The following is a 14,576-nucleotide window of genomic DNA, read 5'->3' on the forward strand; positions in this document are numbered from 1 at the left end:
AAACCAGTCCCAAATTTTGGACTCAGAAATGGAGATAATAAAGGCTTACTGTTTTAAGTAGCTACATTTTGAGGTCATTTGTTAGGCAGCAATAAATAACTAATACAGAGTTGGTACCAGGCCAGCACCATCCAGCCGCAGTGTGGGATGAACGTGGAGCAGATTTTAAGCTTCACAAAGCAAGGCAGGTGCTCTGAGGTTTAATGAGCTACTTTCCAGAGGTTTTCTGGTTCCTTTGGTTGAGGTTTGGTGTCTTCTCTGAGGCCACTCAGCAGAAGTGTTGATTAGTGCTTGGGACAAAGGCACATCCTTCAAACAGGAATCTTTCCTTTGATGACCCCAATTCCTGACTGCAAACCCAGCGTGGCCAAACACCCCCATGCACGTTCCAATGATTAGTTTTTCCACGCAGCTCATTCATGTTGAAGAGCAGCTGATGAGCTCGACTTGTCCCTTACTTGCTGTGTCATCCAGATCTTGATACCCCAACAAGAAAATACATCTAAAACATTTAGCTCAGTGCCTGGCCCATAATAAGTGCTCAATAAATGGCTGAACACAATTTTTGTAAGAACCCAGCTCTGCAGATATTATTGCCACCCTTAGCTTCAGGCTATCTCAACGTCTTGAGAAAGCGGCATGTCCTCTTTCACCATATATTTTGTGCAAATAAGCAACTGAGCAACAGGAAAAAAAAAACTGATGGTCAGTTGACTTCTAGCAAAACTTGAAGTTTGACATTTTCAGCCAGTCATCGTTCTGCACTTGTGTGTAGACCGAAACAAAGGAATATTACTCCGTTGCGATTTTCTCTCCAAGTAAAGATTTTTCAATCGAGTTTTTTATTATTCAGTTTTTAAGATCAACACGTTATTTAAGAATGAAAACCAAATGCATTGTTCTAATCACAACAGGTTGAAAAGCTATCTTCTCATAGACAGCCCTCGATAGGTGATTCTTCTGTTTAAATGGTGTATTAGTCAGTGTTCTCCGGAGAAACAACCAGTAGGGAAGATATACATAGATAAGATTTAGTACATGATTATGGAGGCTGAGAAGTCCCACAGTCCGCCGTCTGCAGGCTGAGGCCCAGGAAAGCCAGTGGTGTGGTTTGAAGGTTTGAGAGCTGAGGGCTGATGCATTGCGTTGGCCAAAAAGTTCATTTGGGGTTTTCCGTAATATGTTGATTTTTTTGCCCAACCCCAATATTATAGATTCCAGTCCAGGTCAGAAGGCATGAGAACCAGGAGTGCTGAGGGCAGGAGATTGATGTCCACCTGAAGCCATCAGGCAGGAAGTGAATTCAACCTTCCTCTGACTTTTTGTACTATGGAGGCCCTCAATGGATTAGATGAAGCCCACCCACTTTGGGAAGAACCATCTGCTGGAACATCTGTCCTTCCCCACACATGGCATTCCTACACCTGTACATCTTTTCTCACATAGCGAAGTTCTTCCGTGACTACCCCGATGCCCTCTGACCTAGAACACCACTTCGTCTTCCTACAAGGGCTGATCCCAGCAGCCTGGCACTGGCCTGAGCTGTTTTCAAGTGACCAATGCAGCTGTTCAGCATTCACTCTGGCCAAGGCGTGAGATGCACGGATTGACAGTGTCACTTTGTAAACCAGCAGTTTGTACCAGCTCTCAAGGTGGCCCTTGCTGCTCCACCTTTATGCATCCAAAGCACTGTCTGGGCCTCCAGTTTTCAAGGGCACATTTTATTTTGTGTTAGAATGCTCATTTACATATCTGCTTCCCTATTCTATGATGAGGAGCCTTTGGAGAGAAGGGGCTGCATTATTATTATTGTCTTCTTTTCCCACATTTGTTGTTCTTTTAAAAAATATTTATTTATTTATTTGTTGAAGTTTAGTAGATGTACAATGTTGTGTTAATTTCAGGTGTACAGCAAAGTGATTCAGTTATACGTACATATATATTCTTTTCAGATTCTTTTCCATTTAGGTTATTACAAGATATCGAATATAGTTCCCTGTGCTATACAGTAGGCCCTGTTGTTTATCTATTTTATATAGAGTAATGGATGTAACCATATTCGTTGTTTGCTACATAACAAACCACCCCAACACGTAGTGGTTTGAAACAACTCTCATGTCTTATTCTCCCAGTTCTGTGGCTTGGTCACATATCTCTTCTGGTCTGGGCCAAGTCACCTGGGGCTGGATGGTCCAGGTTGCCCTCATTGTTACCACCTGGGCCTCAGTGAGATGCCTGGGACCTCCATCCACATGACCCCTTATTCTCTCAGAGGCCTGCCCGGAACTGGATAATGTGGAAGTTTTCCAGCAGTAAGAGGGAGCAAGCCTCAACGCGTAAGTGCTTTTCAGACCCCTGCTGGTGTCACTTTTGTTAATATTCCATTGACCACAGTAAACCACACTGCCAAGCCCAGATCACAGGAGGTAGAGACATTCTTTAGCTCTTTATGGGATAAGGGGCAAATTCACCTCGCAGAGGGGTTTGTGCAGGACAATGGGAAGAACTTGGGGTCAGTTTGCCATCAGCCACCAATGTTTTCAGGCAGAAGGTGAATGATCACAGGAAGAACAGAGATACAAGAAAGCAAACAAGCCAAGATGTGACCATGTGAGTAGTTTTCAGGGTAACCCTAAATGAATAGAAACAGAGTGTATGTCATATAAACTGAGGGTAAAGAAAAATGGAAAAAAATACTCAACCAATCCAAAAGAAGGCAAGAAAGAAATGAAAGAGAACAGAACAGGCAGGGCAAATAACACAAAATAAGACAGGTTGAAACACGAATATATATTAGCAATTAAACTGAATGTAAATAGACTATCTACACAAATATGCCCAACTGACTTTTTACAAAGAGGCAAAAACAATTCAACGGAGGAAAGATAGCCTTTTCAACAAATGGTGCTGGAGTGATTAGACTGCCATAGGCCAAAAAATGGGAGAAAATGTTCAGGATCTAGGGCCAGGCAAAGAGTTCTTAGACTTGACACTAAAAACATGACCCACAAAAGGAAAAATCGATAAATTGGACCTCATAAAAATGAAAAAGTTTGCTCTGCACAATGCCCTATTAAGAGGACGAAAAGACTAATTATAAGTGGGAGAAAATATTTGCAAACCATATATGCAACTAAAAACTAGTATCTAAAATGTGTAAAAAACTCTTAAAGCTCAACAGGTAAAAAAACCCCAGCAATTCTACTTGAAAATGGGTAAAAGACATGAAGAGACAGTTCACTGAAGATGATACAGATGGAAGAAGATAAGCACATTAAAATATATTCAACTTCATCAGCCACTGAGCAAATGCAAATTAAAGCCGCAATGAGATATCACTACAAGGACTTCCCCGGTGGTCCAGTGGTTAAGAATCCATCTTGCAATGCAGGGGACGCCGGTTCCATCTCTGGTTGGGGAACTAAGATCCCACATGCCGCGGGGCAACTAAGCCCCAGCGCCATGACTAGAGAGAAGCCTGAGCACCGCAATGAGCATAGAGCCTGTGTCAGTGCATGCTGCAACTAAGACCCGACGCAGCCAAAAAATAAATAAATATCAAAAAAAAAAAAAGATATCACTACACATTTATCAGAGTGGCTAAAAAAATAGTGACAACACCAAATCCTGGCAAAGACTTGATGAAGCTGGATTACTCATATATTGCTGGTGGGAATGTAAATTGGTACGTAAACTGGAAACAGTTTGGCAGTTTCACGTAAATCTAAACATGCAAATTATCGTACAGCCTAGCCATTGAGCTTTTAGGCATTTATCCCAAAGAAATGGAAATTTGCTGTCACACACAAAACACCTGTGTATGAATGTTTATAGCAGCTTTATTGATAACAGCCCCAAAGTGGAACTAACCCAGATATCCTTCAATGGGTGAGTGGTTAAACATACCAAGAAATACGACTCAGCAATAAAAAGGAATGAACCACTGATACACAGGACAACTGGAATATAGAGAATTGTGCTGAATGAAAAAAAAAAGCTAATCCCAAAAGCTTGCATACTATTTGATTCCATTTATATAACATTCTTGTTGTGACCAAATTATAGAAATGGAGGACAGGACTTCTCTGGTGGCATAGTGGTTAAGAATCTGCCTGCCAATGCAGGAGACACGGGTTTGAGCCCTGGTCCGGGAAGATCCCACATGCCATGGAGCAACTATGCCCGTGCGCCACAACTACTGAGCCTGCGCTCTAGAGCCTGTGAACTGCAACTACTGAGCCCACGTGCTGCAGCTACTGAAGCCCGCATGCCTAGAGCCCTAGAGCCCGTGCTCTGCAACAAGAGAAGCCACCACAATGAGAAGCCCGCACACTGCAATGAAGAGCAGCTCCCGCTTGCTGCAACTAGAGAAAGCCCATGCACAGCAATGAAGACCCAGTGCAGCCAAAAATATAAATAAATAAATAAATTTATAAAAAAAGAGAAAAAGAAATGGAGGACATTGTGGTTGCCAGAGATTAAGGACAGGAGAGGTGGGTGGGGAAGGGGAGTGGTGTGGTTATAAAAGATGAGGTAACAGAGCGCGTGGTGAGGAACTGTTCAGGGTCCTGACTGTGGTGGTGGTACGTGAACCTACACAGGTGATAAAACTGCATAGAACTAGACACACACACACACTCACAGACTCACACATGAGTCGAACTAAAACCAGGGCAATCTGAACAAGATGGGTAGATTGTATCAATGTTAATATCCTGGGTGTGATGTCACACTACAGTTTTGCAAGATGTTATCTTATCTCTAAAGGAAAAGTTTAGGTCAAAAAAAGTAAACAGACTTAAAAGGCTCTATTTAAAAGACACAGGATGTCAAAATGACAAACGAAAGAACATTAAATTATGTTCTATTTATAAGAATCACACTTCATGCATAAGGAATATAGAGAGGTTGAAAGTAAAAGGATGGAAAATATATGCTGTGCAGGCACTAACTAAAAGAAAGTTAGTGCAGCTACATTACCATCAGGCCAGAAGCACTTTAAAGCCAAAAGTAAAATAAAGTAAAACTTAAAAAAAAATAGAGGGAATTTTGTTAATATGAAAAGGCTCAATATTTATCTGGAAGTTATAAAAATTCTAAATTTGTATGCATCTAGTATTATGGCCTCAAACTATATAAAGCAAAACATGATGGAATTATAATGAGAAATAGACAAAACTGCAATCATTATGTGTGTGTGTGTGTGTGTGTGTGTGTGCGCGCATGCATGAGCGTGTGTGTGTTTGCCAATCTTGTTTCATATATTTTCTCCCAGTCTGTAGTAGGATATTTTAACACACTTCTCTTAGTAATTGATAGACCAGGCAGAGAAAACAATCAGAATAATATGGAAAAGCCAAACAACCACAGAATACACTTTCTTTTCAAGCACACGTGCAACATATGCAAAATCAATTGTATAGAAACGTCAACACTTTTCAATGTATTGAAATTGTAGAGTCCATTGCCTGTGCACAATGCAAGTGAGCTAAAAACCAATTCCAAAAGGAGAAGTAGGGTCTTTGTTGTTATGGGACTATTTCGGAAGCTGAGAGTAATCTGATTTATTCATCGTCTACTGATTTATTTATTTATTTAAGTTTTAAAATTATTTATTTATTTATTTATTTATTTTTGGCTGCTTTGGGTCCTCGCTGCTGCGCGTGGGCTTTCTCTACTTGCGGCGAGCAGTGGCTTCTCTTGTCGCGGAGCATGGGCTCTAGGTGTGCGGGCTTCAATAGCTGCAGCACGCGGGCTCAGTAGTTGCAGCTCGCGGGCTCTGGAGCGCAGGTTCAGTAGTTGTGGCGCACAGGCTTAGTTGCTCTGTGGCATGTGGGATCTTCCTGGACCAGGGTTCGAACCCGCGTCCCCTGCATTGGCAGGCGGATTCTTAACCACTGTGCCACCAGGGAAGTCCCTCATCTACTGATTTAAATGTTAATCGCATCTAAAAACAATACCTTCAGAGAAACCTCTAGAATAATATTTGACCAAATATCTGGGTACTGTGGCTTACTCAAGTTGACACATAAAATCAGCCATCACAAATATATACCTAGGAGTGGAGCTTTAGGAGTTAACACAAACAATTTTTCAGAGCGGTTGAGTCATTTTAACACTCCCACCAGGAAAGCACGAGAATTCCAGTTGCTCTGTACCCCTGCTAACACTTGGACTTGTCAGTGCTTCACATTTTTCTAATGGGTGTGTAGTGGTAATCTAAAGGTATTGTGGGGACTTCCCTGGAGGCACAGTGGTTGAGAATCCGCCTGCCAATGCAGGGGACGCGGGTTCGAACCCTGGTCCAGGAAGATCCCACATGCCACAGAGCAACTAAGCCCGTGTGCCACAACTACTGAGCCTGCACTCTAGAGTCCGTGAGCCACAACTACTGAAGCCCCCATGCCACAACTACTGAAGCCCGTGTGCCTGGAGCCCGTGCTCTGCAACAAGAGTAGCCCCCGGCTCTCCACAACTAGAGAAAACCCAGGCGCAGCAACGAAGACCCAACGCAGCCAAAAATAAATAAAATTTTTTTTTTAAAAAACGAAGAAAAAAGGTATTGTGGTTTTTTCATTTCCATGATGACTAGTGATGTCACGCACGTTTCCTTATGCTTGAGGGTTGTGTAATATTGCCACATGGAATATGTCAAGACAGCAAACACTTTTTTGCCTTAATTTTATTGAAGAATAGTTGATTTACAATGTTGTGTTAATTTCTGCTGTACAGCAAAGTGATTCAGTTATACATACATATATTCTTTTCCCTTATGGTTTATCACAGGATATTGATTATAGTTCCCTATGCTACACAGTAGGACCTTGTTGTTTATCCATCCTATATATATAGCAAAAACTTTTTTGTTAACATTGAGGGTTGGACTGTGAAATATGGACACACGTGGCTAGTAATCTGCTCCCCCTTCAAACCAGTTTTTAAATATTTAGTCATCATGTATTTAGTTTGGGCCATATAGAAGCTGCTTAAAAAAAAAGAAAAGAAAACCGCATTGTTTATAGAAACAGATTCACTTTCAGGGGCTGAAAAAAAACCCCTCGTAACCATTTCCTACTTCTCTGTAGTTCTCATTCTTGCTTCACGTTGTGTATTAATTGGATATAAGTTCAACTGAAGTTACAAAGCCTTCAAAAAACAGCAGCTGGAACAGGCTAGAAGTTTTTTCTCACTCCGCTAAAAGTCCAGCGTCATCTGCCTGCACGGGCCTGGTATCCGCTGTCCGAGGTGTTGGGGACCCAGGCTCCTTCCTGCTGACTCTGTCACGCTACGGCTGCTGTCCTGTCTCCTCTGAGTTCCAGCCGGGGGGAGGGAGTTCTCTGAACCACACCTGCTAGGCAGGCACATTCTAGGGTTTACAATGTAGACGCTCAAGTAAGTTACTTGCAGCCAACACCCAGCACAACCCCATGCAGCATTCGGTTTGGAATTTCTGACTTTCAACTGACAATGACTTCTAGCGAATACGCCTTGCAAACATACTCAGCAAAGGGAGGCGACGCTCTCAAGAAGTTCTTTTTTTCTCCTTTTTCAGCGCTTCAGGGAGTGGGCCAATTCACATTTAACCAGTTATTTAAGGAATCAAGGTGGGGAGTATACTGGTTGCTCTATAGCTGGTTTACTCCTGTTCTGTTTTATATAATGGCCTCTGGGGAAACTCCTGGTGGCCTCCGCCTAAGCCCTGCTCTGACTGTGGTGACAAGTCCCTGGTTTGACAGCACAGTCTCTCCTCCACTCGACCAAGCATCTCATGAAGACCGCAGATGTGCCACCCACCACAGGGGTGTCTCCTCCCATTCGTGCTAGGACGACTTTGACTACAAGCCACAGAAGCCCCACTCAGACAAAGGCGAAAGTCTTGACTCGCCCGCTGGGAGGTGGTGGATGCTTCTGACTTAGGCATGCTGGCTCATCTGAGATCTGTCCCACTCCCCCTGGCCCCCCACACCTGCTCCCTGGACCAGTCCCCCAAATCAGCTGCCACCTACAAGTCCTGGTCTCGGGCTCTGCCTTCTGGGGAGACCCAGCCTAAGACAGCAGGGGCTAGTTATAGTATTGTGTGAGTTTTTCCAGTGTTGGGGGTGACTGATATGTTTACTCCTGTGGGCATTTATTGACACAATCTTTCAATGCACAGGGAGGAAGCTATAAGGCAGGTTCCATGGGCTTAGGGACTCTGTCTCATCCCCTGCTGAGTTCTCAGTGCCTTGAACAGTGCCTGGCACTTAGTAGGTGCTCAGGAAGTAGCTGTTGAAGGAGTGGGGGGAGGGCGGTCCTGTGGCTCTTGGCGGTGTCCTCTGGTCCTGTCTCTCTGAGCTAAGTTTCTTCCTGGGGCGAGCCTTCCTCCTGGCCACTGCACTCCCTGGTTGTGCCTCAGGAGGGTGCCAGAACCTTGGCGTCTAGAGAAGCAGGGTGCTCCCCGCTGCCCAGGACCCGCACCTGACGGTGCCTGGCTGCGGGTCTCAGGGTGTGTGTCGGGAAGGGGCAGGGAAAAACCTTGCCTGGGCCTGAGTCCTGACCCCAGCTTCTCCCACACTGGGCTGGAGCTCATCGGTCCCCGGCAGGTGTAGGGATGGCTCTTGGGTGGTGTGCACTTCCTGGCGTCAGCCTTAGGGAGCAGAGATCCTGGGAGCAGAAAAGGCATCTGGGAATATCCCAGGATAGATGGGGAGGGGCAGAGGTCTGGATCCTGAGCTGGCCCAGTGGGCTCTTACCACCTTTCCTCTGCTAAGCTGGTCAGATGCGGGGAGAAGAGGCTGCGGCTCTGCCTGGGGTGGAGGGGCGTGTTGGGAAGGGCTCGGGGTTCTCCGCAGCCCCAGGACTACACAGGCCAAGTATGAATGACCGCTGGCCTGGACTGAGGGCTTGCTATGTGCCAAGTATCATCTCATTTAATCCCCACAGCTTGTCCTCACTTTGCAGGTGAGCAAAGTGAGGTACAAAGTTCTAAGGAACAAGGCCGAGGTCCCTGAGAGTGCCGGGGAGCTAGGACTTGAACGCAGGCCGCCTGGCCCCAACACTGCGCTCTTGCCCCTGAAGCCCCAGATGGGGAACTATCATGTGAGTGCCACGAGGGCAGGGGACTTGTCTTCTTGATTGCTCAGTTTGTGGAGGCCAATTTGGCTCTGGACCCTAACTGTGTCTCTCCAGGCTTTTAGCAAAGCAGGCCAGACACGGGACGGCCCTGGAGAGCCGCGCAGAAGCGAGGCGTGGTCTGTCTGGTGGCAGGGCTATTATTATTAATTTTAAAAATAAATTTATTTATTTTATTTATTTATTTTCGGCTGCACTGGGTCTTCGTTGCTGCACGAGGGCTTTCTCTAGTTGCGACGAGCGGGGGCTACTCTTCGTTGCAGTGCACAGGCTTCTCATTGCAGTGGCTTCTTTTGTTGCAGAACACAGGCTCTAGGCTCATAGGCTTCAGTACTTGTGGTGCGCGGGCTCAGTACTTGTGGCTCGCGGGCTTAGTTGCTCCGCGGCATGTGGGATCTTCCCGGACCAGGGCTCGAACTCGTGTCTTCTGGATGGGCAGGCGGATTCTTAACCACTGCGCCACCAGGAAAGCCCCGGGACTATTATTATTTTTTGGCCATGCCACTCAGCATGTGGGATCTTAGTTCCCCGACCAGGGATCAAATCCATGCCCCCTGCAGTGGAAGCGCGTAGTCCTAACCACTGGACCATCAGGCAAGTTCCAGGGCTATTTTTGCTGCTTTCTAAAGGAATGTGCCTTCGCCCTCACCTGCCCCAGAGTACGGTGGATACCAGTATCCTGGCGCTGAGGGGACACAGACCCTGCAAGAGCCTCACTGCCACAAACTGGCCCTGCTTCCGCAAGGCTAGAGATGAAAGCCCTTCTGGGGTTTCCAGTTGCTCCTGGAGGGAAGTATTCTGAATGCAATAACCGCTAAAGGAGCTCACCCAGGTTATCAGGTTGTGCTGGGACGCTACAAATGATGTGAGCAGGGCCCCGGAGCACCAGGAATCCAGTCCCAGCACCTCTCAACCCTCTGGGGAGCATTGGGGTAGAGCCACCTTCCCTTCATGCCCTGGTGAGTGGGGGTTCAAGTCCCTGTCTTGGTCTTTGCTGGCCTGAGCCCTTGGTCATGCCTCACACGGCAGGTTGGTAGGCACAGAGTGGCACTGGATCAGCCCAAGAAGGGAAAAGAGGCCAACGGCTTTCCCCAGCATCAGCCTGCTCCTGGGCCCCGGCACCCCCATGCAAAGTGGGGCTCCCGGCCTTGAAACGGGCCTTGTTGGCCACTTTCAGCAAAGCTCGCACCCAAGGCCCACCAGATGCTAGGCAGTCACAGTGACAGGCCAGTGCTCAGCCGGGCTACTGGGCTCCTTTCCCCATGCGGGGGCGGCTGAACCCACCAAGGGAGGGGTCCAGGGCCATCTGGGGCTGCCACTCCCATCCCGAGCTTCCTCCTGGGGCCTGGCCCACCGAGGTGTCAGCCCAGGGTGCTAGGTGCTGTCAGGGTTGTGGGAGCAGAGAGGTGCTCCTGGGTCCCAGAACTTCTACTTCCTTGCTTTATTCCCTGGGCTGACAGGGAATAAAAGGTGTGGAAGAAAGGTGTGGAAGGTAGCTTTTCTTTTCTTTTTTTTTTTTTTACATCTTTATTGGAGTATAATTGCTTTACAATGGTGTGTTAGTTTCTGCTTTATAACAAAGTGAATCAGTTATACATATACATATGTTCCCATATCTCTTCCTTCTTGCGTCTCCCTCCCTCCCTCCCACTGGAAGGTAGCTTTTCTGAGACCTTCCTATCTAAAAAGTCTACCTTCCCACTTGACCCATCACTGGTGGTTGGCCGAGCGTACATTCACAGCTGGGAGTCTTCCCCACCACTACCTGGAAGGCCATGGCTGTGTGGTCTTCTCACCTCCACCCTCAAGGGGCAGGGGAAGCCCAAGGTCAGTCTGATTTCACTCCTTTGTGGGCAGCCTGGGGTTGTTTTTTTTTTTTTTTTGTCTCCAGGGAAGCTTTTAGATCTTCTTTTCATTCTGGGTGTCGTAAAACTCCTCAGCCATGCTTGTAGGCGTGGGCCCTTTTTCTCTTCATTTTCCTGGATCCTTGAGGTCTTTCAATCTAGAGAGGCATGTCCATTAGCTCACAAAATTCTCTCATCTCACTTGTGCGATGATGTCATTTTCTCTGTTCTCTCTGTTGGTTGGATGTCTAAACACTTGGTTTCGTTTTCCAGGTCTCATCTTTTTCTTACTTTTACCTCTTTTTAAAATGTCATAAAATGTCTCTTTATATTGCAACCCTTCAGTTAGACTTTGGTTTTGGCAACCATTTTGAACTTCCAAGAATTCTTTCTAGCTCTGGTTTTCAGTTTTCCTCTCTGGGGAGATGAAGTGTTCCCTTCTGAACCGAAGGACTTACTCCCCAGCCCTGTGCAGGGTGGTGGCGAAATGCCCTGGGCGTCAGCCCTCTTTGGAATTGCTTAGGGACACATTCCCCTGCCTGAGTTCACACCTCCTTCCCTGCCCACATCCAGTGACTGGTTGACAAACGAGTATAAACACCCAACCTTTGTCACACCTCAGGACAATCTTCCAGAACCACCCAGCTTCCATGCTTCCCATGGGATTGGTTCAGACCTTCACTGATACCCCACTGACGCCCGATTTATCCCTCCATCCAATCCTGTTTGCTTCCTCTCTCTCCCGTGGGTGTTGACCCCAAGAGCTCTCCCTAATAAACCTCCTCCATGCCAAGCTCTGCTTCCTGGGCATCCCAACCTATAACAGCTGGTACCAAAAGTGGCCCGAGAAAGCGACACTCAGGGGAGTTTGGAGCAGGGTCACCCATCACCCAACTGGCAATGAAGATGCATCACACTGGTGGCAGAGAGAGCCTGGCCCAGGTAGCAGAATGACTGCTGTACTTTAACTGGGGGAAGAGGGAAGCAGTGGAAAGGAAGGGAATGCACAGGCTGGTGAGGTGGATCAGGCATGTGAGAAATAGGAAGGAAATTGTACCTACTAGGACGGCGGAATTAGGTGTCCATTGCTAAGTTGTTGTTGTTGTTGTGTTTTTTTTGCGGTACGCGGGCCTCTCACTGTTGTGGCCTCTCCCGTTGCAGAGCACAGGCTCCGGACTCGTAGGCCCAGCGGCCATGGGTCACGGGCCCAGCCACTCCGCGGCATGTGGGATCCTCCCGGACCGGGGCACAAGCCCGTGTCCCCTGCATCGGCAGGCGGACTCTCAACCAGTGCGCCACCAGGGAAGCCCTCCATTGCTAAGCTTGATCAACGCTTTGGGAGAAAGACAGTGAAAGGCTGAGAGTGATGAATCAGCGTGAGAAGCTAAGGGGTGTGAAGGAAGATAGCTAGGCTTCCACCTCCCTGCAGAGCTGGAGGGCAGGATGCCAGGCCTGGGACTGAATCCTGAGAGCAGCTCAGCTCTAAAGAGGGTACAGTTTCCAATTAGGCAGATCTGCCGTGCCCAGGTCAGGAGACTCTGCCATACGACATGGCAACATCTGGGCTGACACCCCCTGCCCTGCAGACTCTTGAATCCCCAGCTTCCCCTGAACCCTCAAGCCAGAAGTGGCCCATCCCTCCCTGTTAAGGGCTAATGCTCACCCCCACCCCTACCCCACTTGCTTGAAGAAGATGCAAGCAGGACAACATGCAGCCCGCCAGCCTGTCCTGACCACTGTGCAAATAACTAGGCTAAGTCACGATACAACCTTGTGGGGACAGGCTGGGCTGAGAAGGGAGGAAAGAGACCACACTGAAAGGATCTGGGAACCCAGCCAGCATGTACCAGGAGCACGTGCCAGGGACTGGACAGTGATCAAAGGAGGGCAGGACACACCATTGAACCAAGGAGAGTTCATTGACCTGGGAACAGTTCCCAGGGTTATAGGACTTAATTTCTGGCAGGGACACCATGAAATGGGGCAATTAAGCTGTTAGTGTGGCTCTTAGTAGCAGTGTCCACAGTAAGTGAGGTAGAAATGCCAGGATTGCCATGGTAGACGGTGGGAGGTACAGGTATAAGGCTCAGAAAAGTAGGCACGCAGGACTTCCCTGGTGGTCCAGTGGTTAAGACTCCCTGCTTCCACTGCAAGGGGTGTGGGTTCCATCCCTGGCTGGGGAGACTAAGATCCCTCATGCCGCATGGTGCGGCCAAAAAAAAAAAGAAGTAGGCACGCAAGCCTGGATATTGTATGTAAGGCTGGAAACCCCACATTTACCAAAGCTGTAAGGCATGCGCTGTCAGGAGTGCCTCACCATCCCTGAGAAGCTCAATGGCGATGCCTCTCTGCAGATCAGGGCTGATGGTAGGAGAAGCTGTACAGAACTGGACTCCCTGTGGCAATGGGGATGCCAGGACCCTGAAACAATGTAGCCAGGTGGGCGCTTACCCACCAGAAGGAAGTGGGAGCAATTATTGTAAAAAAAAGGCAGAATCAGAATGGCAGCCCAGGTCCTAACCATAGAGAGATATGTTTGTTTGTTTGTTTTTTCACTTCAGAGCAGTAATTTGGTGTCATGGTGATAAAGAGGGATAAGAGGGAAACTATCTTAGCATTTCTCGGTAGACAATGTCTCCCTAAATAAACATAAAATATCAAAAGTGCAACCATGGCTCTGACTATTGCTGGAGCTTCTGATGCATTTCAAATTTAAGTGCAAGAAGAAGTCCTTCTGGACCTGTGGTTTTCAATTGTTGGAGATTGTGCGCCCCCAGGGGACATTTAGCGCTGTCTGGAGACACTCTAGATTATCCCAGGGAGGCTACTGGCTCGTCACGGGTAGAAGACAGCGATGCTGATAAGCAAACTGCAATATACAGGGCAGTCCTTCACAACAAAGGATTATCCAGCCCACAATGTCCATAGTCACATTTGAAGAGCTCCATTTTAGACCAACCCTCTCATTGTACGTGATGAATCTAAGGCCCAGGGTCTCAAAAGTCTGGAAAGAAGTGGGATTTTCTCTCCCTGCCTCACGTACACAATAGGTTATGCTCCGAACAAATCTTACAATCAAACTATTGGATCTAAACTGCAGGAAACACATAGTTCTTACAGGAATCCAGGAATCTACCAACATGATCACTAATTTCCTTCCATGGAAATGTTAAATCTCATTGCTTTCCTTCTGTGGAAGAAAAAAATGACCAAGAAACAAAAACCAAAGTGGTCTGATTTTATTTTATTTTTTGGTAACATCTGATCTCTTACTATTTCTTTTTTTTAAATTGAACTATAGCTGATTTACAATATTGTGTACACTTCAGGTGTACAGCAAATATTATATATATATATATATATATATATATAGGGTTCACCAAAAAGTTCGTTCAGTTAGTGAATACATCGTTCAATAAAGTTCTTGGTAAGGGATTTCCCTGGTGGCGCAGTGGTTAAGAATTCGCCTGCCAATGCAGGGGACACGGGTTCGATCCCTGGTCCGGGAAGGTCACACATGCCGCGGAGCAACTAAGGCTGTGTGCCACAACTACTGAACCTGCACTCTAGAGCCCGCGAGCCACAACTACTGAGTCTGCGAGCCATGTCTAGAGCCCATAC

This window comes from Mesoplodon bidens (genome assembly GCF_964165515.1).
Source record: "Mesoplodon bidens genome assembly, chromosome: 7".
NCBI classification, from domain to species: Eukaryota; Metazoa; Chordata; class Mammalia; order Artiodactyla; family Ziphiidae; genus Mesoplodon; species Mesoplodon bidens.